At 40.3% G+C, this 12,489-nt stretch overlaps 1 protein-coding gene across 1 annotated transcript in view; it reads right to left on the reverse strand.

Moving 5' to 3' along the window:
• cacna1ba (calcium channel, voltage-dependent, N type, alpha 1B subunit, a) overlaps window positions 1-12,489 on the reverse strand; it is a gene marked incomplete at both ends in the record, with an annotated part of 221,504 nt that overhangs the window by 62,094 nt on the left and 146,921 nt on the right. The window lies entirely within an intron of this gene.

Below are 12,489 nucleotides of genomic sequence, written 5' to 3' on the forward strand. Positions count from 1 at the left end.
TACACCACAGAACCGTGCTGGCACTCAGGACAGGTCAATCCTTTGGTGAATTAAAAGCCTTTATTTAAACCCATTTAGGGCCTAGAATTGTTTGATGCTATGACTATTGAAAAACAGCAGATCTACAAGCTATTTTGAAAAAATCTTGATTTGTTTTTTGCAAGTCTTTGAATGTATCTTTTTAAAAGCGAACATTTGTAACTCAAATATTTGCTTCTAGGTGGTCCCTAGAACAACATATTTTGTGATTGGGGGTGCGCGGCCAAATGCATGTCATTTTGGGGGTCCTTGACCTGAAAAGGTTTGAGAAGCACTGATTTAGAAGAAGGATTTAGAAGACATGTATAGAATCAGTTCAAAAAAATATTCAAATACTTGCACAAGTGTTCACGATTTTTCCAAAAATAGCAGATCTACAAGCTCGCAGCGCTGCACTCGGTAGATCTGTAGATCTACACTTGTGTTAGACGCTAATGCATCAAAGTAGCATAGCCAAAGCCGGCAATTCAATAACCATTACACAAAACATAAAAAAAATATAGACCTAAAAAGTATTATAGAACTAATAGTCATGAAAAAGCTAGAATTCTACCTAGTAGTGTAAAAGCTATAATGAGAACTAATATGTTATTACTTTACTTTATTAGCATAAGGGCAAAACAGCGCTTTCTGTTCAAATAATTATTAAACAATGTTTGTCTTGATGAGTGTAATGCACAGTAGCAGGTTACAAAGCGTATGTGGGACATTATGTTGAACATTGACGTTACCCAGCGCCACACACTTATTTACATTACAAATGAATTATTTACATTACAAATGAATCGACTCACAACACAGTAGTGACATGCCTCTCCAAACCATTCATCTACCGTATGCAATTCATGTAATCCTGGATTACATGAGCTATAGTCGGCCGGAAATCTACATATTAACCACGTTAAACCCATGAGTCCCCTCCTCTGTGCGTGTCATAGTAGCCCCGACACACAGCGAAAATAGCCTATCTACAAGCTTACGACTCATTGCCTCGCAACACGTCGTGAGCTTGCAGACTGTCTAAAGTTTTACAGCAAAGACATTTTGGCGTGTAGGAAAAAAGGAGGGGACCAAGTATAGAGTAGGGTTTAAGTATACAGTAGGGTTTAAGTCAGGGTGGTCAAACTCATTTCGGAGTGCGGGCCGCATTGGACGAAAGGTGACATGGTGTGGGCCGCGTCCAATTGCGGACGCGCACGCGTGTTCGTTTACTTACAGAGCTGTAATTGGCTTTGTCTCAGTCACTGCTACGGTATAACTACAATATATCACTTTAGTTTGTTGTCTATTATTACGAAGAATAAGTAGTTTAATTATTGACTTTAATTATCGGAAGTGCAGTTATAGGCTACAATAAATTTGGTATGAGTGGTGAAAAAACATGCTATTTTTTGTTAAAGAAGCCCCAATAATCCATTTGAAAATAAAATAATTACATTTCAAATAGCCATAACTACAAATGTGAAACTCTTCCGGTCCTGGGCCGCATTGAACCTCTCCCCGGGGCCACAAACGGCCCACGGGCCGCACGTTTGACAACCCTGGTTCAAGTGGTTAATGCATGCAAATTATGCGGTTATTCCACAGCAAGTCGTTATTGTCGTTCTCTACGGGAGCTACGTTTCAACTCTTTTTCTCCATGCAAATGAGAACAGGGTGAAGGGAAGGTGGTTTGGTTGGATTTCAAGGTGCTCCTGGACGTTAATCCATTTAGGGCCTAGAATTATTGAATGCTTTAACCAGTGAAAAATAGCAGATATACAAGCTCACAGCGCGGCACCGAGTGCCGCGCTGCGAGCTTGTAGATCTGCTATTTTTGAAAAAGTCGTGAAAATGTGTGCAAATCTTTGAATATATGTATTTTCAAAGCGAAGGTTTGTAACTCAAATTTTGCTTCTGGGGGGGTCCCTGGAAATAAATATTTTTAGATGGGGGTCTGTGGCCAAATAAATATCATTTTGGGGGTCCTTCACATGAAAAGGTTTGAGAACCACTGACATAGTAGTCTCTCAAGAACAGACTAACTGAGCTCCAGTTACTGTAAGTGAAAAGGACCTTTTCTTTGACGATGGCTGGCCAGATTGCTGACATAGAAACATAGGTTTTTTCAAAAAATCTTAGAAGGATTCAAAAGACACTTATAGAATCGGGTCAAAATTCAAATTTTCACGATTTTTCAAAAATAGCAGATCTACAAGCTCGCAGCGCGGCACTCGGTGCCGCGCTGTGAGCTTGTATATCTGCTATTTTTAAATAGTTAAAGCATAAAATAATGATACACAATAATGTGTACCTTTTCTAAATGGGTTAAATACAGAGCTTTGAATGGGAGGGCTGATCAGAGACCAAGTTGCCTTTTGAAGGAATACATCGACTTTTTGGCAAATAAGCGGCACCAAAAAAAGAAAAGAATATCTTTGAAAAGGGCTTTGAGAAAATTCAAAATTCAAATAAAAATCTCGCATTACTGTTCATCCATTTATCATCGTGTGATTGAAAAGGTTACATCCCAGTTCAGTGTTGATTTTGTCGACTAAAACTATGACGAAAAATGTTTTGCGTTTTTTTTCACAGACGAAAACGACATAAAAACGAAATAAAAAGTAAGCTGTGATGACTAAAACTAAGACTAAATATATTGACAATTTCGTCAACAAAATAAAAACTAGACTAAAACGTTAGGGAGGGACTAGTGGAGAAGAGAGTCATTTTATGTTTGGTTGCTCTCAGGTGAAAATAGCAGATCTACAAGCTCACAACGCGTCGCAGCTTGTAGATCTGCTATTTTCAGCACGCAACCAAGTGTAAAATCAGCCATTACAATGTCATCAAGGCCTGCCAAAATACATTTTAGTTGACTAAATCAACTGTAGATTTAGTCGCCTAAAATCTTATGATATTTAGTCGACTAAAATTAGACTATAACTAATACTTTTCAGGTGACTAAATTATGACTAAAACTAAAAGACATTTTATTCAAAAGACTATGACTAAAACGAAATCAAAATTTGCTGTCAAAAACAACACTGTCCCAGTTACAACTGTGCCCACTGTTCAGTCCGTTATTTAGTTAGCAACAGTACATGTTAATATTTATACAGAAGCCAGCGTAGCTTTCAAAGCAAAAGCATCTGAGCAAAATGAATACAGAACACAGTCACACACAATGGTGAATTCATCTAACAGCTTATTAGCCTATAAGTCAACCTATTCCTTTCAGGGTGTCAAATTGTATTTGCAAATACAACCGAAACACTGGATGGCTGGGGTTCACCACACCAGGACGATTCATATCCTGTCTAATAACATTTTTGCTTTAAATTCTACAGAGAAACCGTTTTCTTTACAGCGCCAAACAGTTTCCCCTTGCAAACATTTACGTTTAGCCTGTCCCGGGTTTTTGCAAGGAGCCTGTTCTCATTTCAGACTGCAAGGTTCAGACTACTTCTACCCAAGTAGCCTGGAAAGAACTGCAAAAAAAAAAAAAAAAAGCAGTAGTAGTACTCCTTTCTGAACATGCTACAACAGCCGCTGTTAAGCTCCTTCAGCCAGACCAATATGAGCCGTGATCCAAGATCAGAACGCATGTTTGCAGAACTTTATGCATTCGGGACCAACGTTTCTATCCAACAAGCTGTAATCAGCTGTACAAAAGAAACCGAGGTGTTTCTTTTTCAGGAGGAACCAAAGCTGTTCATTCACGCTTCATACACGCTTCCAGCTTTGTCGCCATACGACAAAAACAACACTCTAAGAAAGAATTCTGTGACCGAGTAAATAGCACTATTAGAAAAAGTTATATTTACACCAAACAAAATGAGTAAAAATCCAACTGTTCTTTTTGAGTTAGATGTACATATATTATTTGAGTTAATTTCATGAGAATAAATTAGTATTTGACCAACTGATTTTATTCATGAATTATACTCAATTTGTTTTGGTAATTTTCCTTCATAATATTTGAGTATGGAGTACTTATATGGATCAATTTAAAAAGACCCTTAATTATTATTCATTCCAACTTAATAATCTTTCATCTCTCACAACAACTTAAACAATTGAGTAGATATGACTAAGATTCAAAATTGTACACAAGGGTTCATGGGAAAGTTCTACTGGAACATTCTGTCAACAAACAGCAGCAGCACACATCTTCTTCAACAAGAAACCTGGAGAGTGTTTGCAAATATTGGTAAGTAGATTTACTGTATCTTTGTGCATATAGGCTACACAAATGTATTGGGTATAACTTATGTTCTTTACAAAGGTGTGCAGCTAGTTAAGGTTACAGTGAGAGGAATGTGCAAGCCCTCTAGTCATTGTGACTTTTTGCATTTATTACAAGCTATGCACAGCTGCATACAATGGTGTGTACAATGAAGATAAAATGCACAGGTATAGGCCTACATTATTATCTACATGTCTTCTTTTTTACTCTCTTCCCCTCATCTCTGTCTTCCAGGTTAGTGCAAAGTTCAGGATGATCACCACACTGAATCTTGAGCCAAAATGTATGGCAATGTTGGACTTCTATACCCCCAAACTACTGTCCATGTTCCAGTCCAAGAAGGGCAGTTTGGGCACAAATGAGTATTGTACTTCAGGTATGAAACTTTCATTTACTCTAACTGCTTTAATTATATTTCACCTGGCTAATGACAATAATTACTATATTAATTTATGCTAAACTCATCTTTATCCCCTGCAACTCTCTCTCTCCTGATTATTCATTTCTAAATGTATGTCTTAATAGCTACTAAGGACAGTCTCCCAGCTTCCGTTGCTAAAACTGGGTTGTGGAAACAATTGTATTGCCAAAGTTTATGTTAGTTATGAAAGTGCAGTCATACTTTTTCTTTATTGTTCAAATAATTATTTTTCTATTCTGCAGAGAGGAATCCCCAATCAACGAACACGAGAGGTCATCATCCGATGTCTCATCGACCATCTGGAAGAAGATAGTGTCAAGATCAAGGACTTTCAAGTTAGTAAAATAAATGTTTTGACGTTTTAATGTCATCGTGGATGAGACCATCACATGCAAAGGAACAGCATAGTGATGTCCAGAGAATGAGGTTGTGACATTGGCTGAATGGCTGTTGCATCCGTTGCATGTCTGGTCCAACTGATTCAAGATTATGCCCAGGGCTGCATGTGTGGAGACAGCTAGGATTGCTCAATGTGTGTCTGTGTGTCTTGTAACATTTAGCCTGAAAGTGAGCTCTAAACAATTATCTTCACAATGTGTGCAGGAAGGAAGCTGCTGGTGCACCTGTCAGAGTAGAAGAGAAGTTGACAGAGGAGGTGATGATGAAGATGAAGATCTACCTGCTGCAGAACCAAGAGGACTCAATGAATGAACCTACTGATGTAGGTATTGTGATTAAGGGCATCACTGCCCTCAACAATCTTGGGGGTCTGCTGCTATCTGTTGGGACTGTTCTATGCCTTTAATCTGAGATACCCCAAGAACCTCAGATATGGTCTTGAGATGTTCCAAAAAGTACTAGTTGAGTTGGATCCTGGACACCTTTCAGCCAAAGTTCAGAGACTGAAAAAATGTCTGCTTGCCGACTACTGTTCAGCAAGATGCTCTCAGAAAGTGGGTATAACCTACTGAAAGTGGATTTATTGTCAAAACAGCATTTTTGCAATGGTATTTGTTGCTGATAGTAATTAGTTAATGTAAAGTGTTTGTTTCTGGTGCATTCGAGTCATAATGCAAACAGGTCAGTTTAGCATATAGACATTACACGTGTGCATAGTCAATATGTTTAAATGTTGAGCTACTGTAAATGCTTATTTGTTATTTCATATTCCAAGTTGTGATTTTCTTTCATGCCAAATGGCCTCTGACTGTCTTTAATGTATTTTGTGGTTATGACTTACTGTTCATTTGATGGGCTCATTGTTCTTATGGTGCATAATGTTTGACAGACTGCTTACTTACAGTATGCACAGTTCAATTAGAGGTACGTATATACAGTATTGTGAACACACACTGCTCTTTACAGCAGTAAACAGAATTCTGTAGTAAACAGAATTTTAAAAGTGTCAGGGATACCCCTTTCCTGATCATTATCTTTAAACATATTGTTTTTGCAGGCATTGTTGCATGTCATTTACATACTAAAGTATGTTGAATGTTCATACTTGATGTGGTGTTACACTGGTCAAAATTAGTTGATTAAAAACATAATTATCTGCATAATTATTTCATGTGTATTCATTTGACATCATGTACTCCTGGAGTAAAAGGTAAAGTAAATGAAAGGGGTAAATGGTACTATATGAATTAAATCAATAAAAGTAAATGAATAAAGTAAATGTGACATATTTGTTTTGTTAAATCATACTCTAATATTCAATTAGATCTACTTAATATTTCAATGTATTTACTTGTAGTCTTTTGTGGCATTGACTGAATAATTTAATTATATCTACTCAATTTCTTTAGGTCATTGTACTCAATTTTAGTTGTTAATAAGTACGTAAAAGTTTTGGTTACTTTTACTCAAATTAATTGAGTATCATCTACCTGATTTCATAACAGTAATATTTACTCAATATTTTTGAGTGTAAAAATGTTTCACCAATAAAATTGAGTAGAGCCTAGTTTTTGTTTTTAGAGTGAATGCGCTTTCAACTGAAAAAAAAAAAAGTCACCTGAAGATTTTCAGTGGAATGTGCATTTGTGTTTGATGAAGTATGACTTAGCCTTCAGCCAGTAGTAGTAAGATGCTGCCAAGGCCAACCACTTGAGCCCCAATATCTATATTCTGGGGGGAACGTAAGCCAAAAATGGCTGTTCTACAAGCTCGCGATTTGTTGTGAGCTTGTTAGATCAGCTATTTTCGGCAAAGAGATTTGGTGTAGACTGAAAAAAGCAGTCCAAGATTAGAAGGTTTTAAGTGGTTAAGAATTCCTATCTGTTATTTCTTTCATCCTGGACAGTCCAGTCAATGTGTGAGAGCTTCAAATACCTCTCCCCCCAACATGCAAACCACAGAATTGACACTCCAATTTGGGGTGCCATCGAGCACAAAGGGCCAATAAAATAAACCTAAATTGGGTTGCAAAAGTGTAAAACAAACACTCAAACACAAACTGACTGGAATATCTCAGACCAGAGAAATAATAACGAATTCATGGACTGGACAGTTGCTCCCCATTCGACCAGGATGCTGAGACAGGATAGAGGAGGGATACAACGTTTCATACAAGGAGGGAACCTCTTTTTTATATTTTATTTTCCCTTACAGAATTTCATTATAATCTCCTGCTTCCCATATGAAAGTGTTACCTACATACTGCCGAATCAGCATTTCAGAGAACTATGAAAAAAAGACCAATATAAACAACGACAAACAGACAGATGTGCGCTGAATAAAACGGAACAATTTCACAGGCTGTGGAGAGCTACAGAAGAAGACTTACTTATTATATATCTACTCTTTTTCTCGACTGGGATAAATATAGAAGAATAGAAGACGTTTTGGGTTTACTGACTCTCTTATACTGTAGCTATAATGGTCCCATCCTAATTTACAGTACACTTTAAGACAGAATGAGACATAATAAAGCCATAATAAGAAATAATGTGTTGGTAATTAGAACTAATATGTTTTATTAGACAGAAACAAAGACAGAATAGCAGAAAGAGCGAATACATTCTCTGGCACCGGCACCTGCCGACCGGCAGTTCGACCATCAGTCGTGCTGCATCGCCCGGCGATAGGACCGGCGGCCGCCGCACGGAACTGTAGGTAGGACAGGCATCGCTGGTAACTGGTAACAGCCACCACCGCACGGACTGGCAGTTTACCGCGTTGGGACCTGCCGGTCCGTGCGGCGGTCGCCGGTCCTACTGCCGGTCGAACTGCCAGGCCTATCGCCGGCGATGCAGTGCGACTGCCGTTCGGACTGCCGGTCGTGCGGCGGTATCTGCCGCCGCAGTTCCGCGGCAGGTGCCGGTGCCAGAGAATGTATCCGCTCTTTCTGCTATTCTGTCTTTGTTTCTGTCTAATAAAACATATTAGTTCTAATTACCAACACATTATTTCTTATTATGGCTTTATTATGTCTTATTCTGTCTTAAAGTGTACTGTAAATTAGGATGGGACCGCTGTAATAATGTCACTGCAACGATATGAAACGACGAAAACTCTCAACAGTGCCATTGAAAAACTGGACGTTAATGAATGGTCAAATAGTTATCACCAGTAAGGCTCCCTAATCGGGAGATAAGCGACCGTAGGTCACTTATCTCCACAAATAGGGCAAAAATGTGTTTTGCCAAAGTCTTCCTGATCCATGTTGATGACATGAGTGTAGACATACTGTGTAGTGATTTTCGTGATTTTAGGGCAAAATCTGTAGGAGCAGTGTCCAAAAATGTGTTTTTAAAAATGGGCCTGGAGGTGGCGCTATATGGGACAGATTCATGTTGATGGGATGAGTGTAGACATACTGTGTACCGATTTGCGTGATTTTAGGGCGAAAATTGTAGGAGCAGTGTCCAAAAATGTGTTTTGCAAGAATCGGCCTCATGGTGGCGCTAGAAGAGGGCCATGTGAGAAATGAGGGGTGGGGTCTCCGCGCCGGCAAGGCGGACGAATAGGTACCGGCCCCGGCTGTCCCGGTCGCTCCTAGCCGGAGTTACGGCATTTTATGTGAGCTGCAGTGTAGGGGGTCCTCCACTGGGGGCGCCACCACTTTTGCATCCGTTCTGGAGCACCAGGAGTCGGTGGTCCCCGGGAATTCCCCGTGAGCAGCCCCGTTGGGGTGGTCATTTGGTCATGTTTGCGCATTTGGTCATTTTTTACATCTGGGGGTCCCCCAGGGACCTGGGGGTCCCTGGAGCTCCGGGGGTCCTTGGAGGTTGTAGTTTGGCAGCCAAGGAACGTGTGTGCAAAATTTGGCATGGATCGGGGCAACGGTTGCGGAGATATAAGCAGGGAAAAAGTGTGACGTGTGAGGTGTGACAGACAGACTGACGGACGGACTGACGGACTGACGGACTCACTCACAGTTTGTGCAGGTTTTGATAGTAAATGCGACCTACGGTCGCAACCAGATAGATTATGTTTCACTACAGCATCTGCAGGTCTTTATCCATACGTGGGACTAAACATTATACACATATTGCTTACTAGAGCTTGCCTACGGCACAGCACCTGCTCTATCTGGCCAAATGTCACAGTAATTGCCAACTTTTAAGCAGGCCAGCAACGCCATAAACTGACAAAAAGCTACCGTGACATATCATTTCATACTGTACTCAACTACTCATCTCAACAACTAGGGGTGGGCGATATGGAAAAATACAATATCACAATATTTTCCCAAGCTGTATCACGATACACGATTTTATCACGATTCTCTTTCACATTGGTTTTTGTTTTTCAAGTTACTTGACAAAAACTAGACTCTCTGGGTTCCTTTGGGGAGGTCTAATTTGAACTTAACAAGTATGTAACTCTGACAGTATACAAATGAATACATCATTTGTATACTGTCAGAGTTAAGTGGAGACCTTGACATTTTAAAGTTTGAGAACTACTGATTTAGACCAAAATGCAGGTTTAAATTGAATTCTGCAATGAATCTCTGTATTAACGATTCAACAGGATTTTTTATAAGGCTCCCTCAATTGTATCACAATATATACGATACCTCTGAAAAGGCATATGGTGGAGACATTGTATCGTCTCAACGATATTTATCACCATATCGCCCACCCCTACCAACAACTAAAAGTTGTGGGGTATTCCCAAACATCATGGCAACCACGTGATGAATTATATTATGGTTCCTGTCTTCTCCTCTCTCTCTCTCTCTCTCTCTCTCTCTCTCTCTCTCTCTGTGGCCCCCTGGGGCCCCTTGCTACTAACAGCTGCATGCAGGATGTTACATGCTTTGATGCACATTAGTCTAGCATGCGGCATAATAGGGCCCAGAGCTTTTTAGGTCAGGCTCTGCTAAACGGTTAAACGGGGGGGTAAAACCCCCACAAGATATTCTGATAGCTTTCAAAGAACCCACGAATATGTTTTAAGGGGGGGGGGGGGGGGTGTGTGTGTGTGTGTGTGTGTGTGTGTGTGTGTGTGTGTGTGTGTGTGTGTGTTGCTCACCCAGGGGTGTGTGCGTGCGTGTGTGTGTGTGTGTGTGTAAGAGAGAGGGCGTGTGTGTGTGTAGGCCTATTGCAGTTGATGCCCAGGCTAGACTCAGCAGCACCCTCTCTGGCCACCAGTGGTATTCAGGCTACATACACACACGGATACATACACGGATACATACACGGATACACACACGGCCATGCTAAAAAAAATACAAAGGATTTTTTTTTCAACTTCGACTTTCTCTGGTGGGAGTCGACTTGTGTAATGAAGTCGACTGAGTTGACTTGTCGACCTTTTCGTTAATGCCCCACGACGTGGCCTGTCATTGGTTTGTGGATCGCAGTTCTGGCACTTTACATAATATGTGACCAAGCTCCTGTATGTGCAATTAAATTGATAAAAAAATACAAAATAAAGATCTATCATCTACCGCCTCAACACTACACTATGTTTTGTCTCTCTCTCTCTCTCTCTCTCTCTCTCTCTCTCTCTCTCTCTCTCTCTCTCTGTCCAGGGTTAATGGCTCGTGCTGCTAGAGTAGCTGGACAGTTTTAAACAGAAGTGGTTCTTGGCCTTTGCTGCCTGCAAGCCCCATAACGATAGAAGGCCCACCTGAAACAAATGACTGTTTTTATTTCCCCCTCTACGGCAAACAGTATTTTTATTTGAATCATGATAGTGGCCTATTATTATTAGTGGCCAAGGCCACGAAGTGGCAATGCCTTGGCCACTCATTGTTATTGGACTTCATCACTATTATTATTATTATTATTATTCCGCCACTTTTGCTCTAGCGGCTAGACCGTGCAGTCGCTTTTTACGAAACTCGGCAGTATGGCAGAGGACTATGCCAAACGGCTAAAACGCGAAGCTCGCAACAATCGGCCAAAGGGTGGCGCTGTAGGAAGCCTTCGAAAGTGCAAACTTTGAACTGGTGTAGCTCTTGCCCTGTTTCAGGTACAGCAATGAAACCTGTATACACTTATGCGTCTCCTCATGCCGAACAACTTTTACGCTCTGACTTTTGACCTCTGACCTTTACCTCTCCCACAATTTTGAATTATATGAAAAACAGTCAAAATCTATCTCCTCCTGGGATTTTCGCGTAACGTGCGCAAAACTTTTTTTACATGAACTTTGGACCAACACGGTCATCGCACAGCGGCCGGATTTTCTTTAAAGCGAAACATTATTTTTTAATAATTAACCGTATAATGCAGTTTCATGCAAATTATTCTTCTGCCTCTAAATCATACATGCAAAGTGACACGTTCATGGCAGTATGGCAGAGGACTATGCCAAACGGCTAAAACGCGAAGCTCGCAACAATCGGCCAAAGGGTGGCGCTGTAGGAAGCCTTCGAAAGTGCAAACTTTGAACTGGTGTAGCTCATGCCCTGTTTCAGGTACAGCAATGAAACCTGTATACACGTATGCGTCTCCTCATGCCGAACAACTTTTACGCTCTGACTTTTGACCTCTGACCTTTACCTCTCCCACAATTTTGAATTATATGAAAAACAGTCAAAATCTATCTCCTCCTGGGATTTTCGCGTAACGTGCGCAAAACTTTTTTTACATGAACTTTGGACCAACACGGTCATCGCACAGCGGCCGGATTTTCTTTAAAGCGAAACATTATTTTTTAATAATTCACTCAATGTTGCAGTTTTATGCAAATTATTCTTCTGCCTCTAAATCATACATGCAAAGTGACACGTTCATGGCATTTGGCAAATATGTCGAGGGTTAGTCCAAATATCACTGAAAGCAATCTTACTCCAATTGGCCAAAGGGGGGCGCTATACGAAGCGTTTGAAAACTCAAACTTTAAAGGGGCATAAGTCATGCCTCGTTTTGTTTGAAGACATGCAACTTGCTTACACGCGTGCCTTGACTCAAGCTGAAGACATCTGTGTCTTTGTTAAGTAAGCTCCGCCCTTCGATTTTCCGCCTTTTGGAGCAGTTCGTAAAACACTTAAACCATCTTTTATTCCGGAACTTTCGCGTCACGTGCACAGAACTTTTTTTACATGAACTTTGGACCAATATCTAAAGATCTGTCAGATCGGATTTTTTAAAAATTGAAACATGCTTTTTTAATAATTCTATCAACATTGCAAGTTTTATGCAAATTATTCTTCTGCTTCTAAAACAAACATTTAAAGTAATATTTTCTCACTGTGCAGAGCTGTGCATAGCTCACATGGTAAGGCCTTTGTCTATCATTCCAGAAGTCCCCTGTTCAAGCCTTACCTCATGCATTTAAAATACATTTTACAACATTTTGCCGTGAAAACCCTGGTACTGCAACTGAACATGGCAACCCG

This window comes from Nannobrachium achirus, assembly GCF_963921795.1.
Source record: "Nannobrachium achirus genome assembly, chromosome: 12".
NCBI classification, from domain to species: Eukaryota; Metazoa; Chordata; class Actinopteri; order Myctophiformes; family Myctophidae; genus Nannobrachium; species Nannobrachium achirus.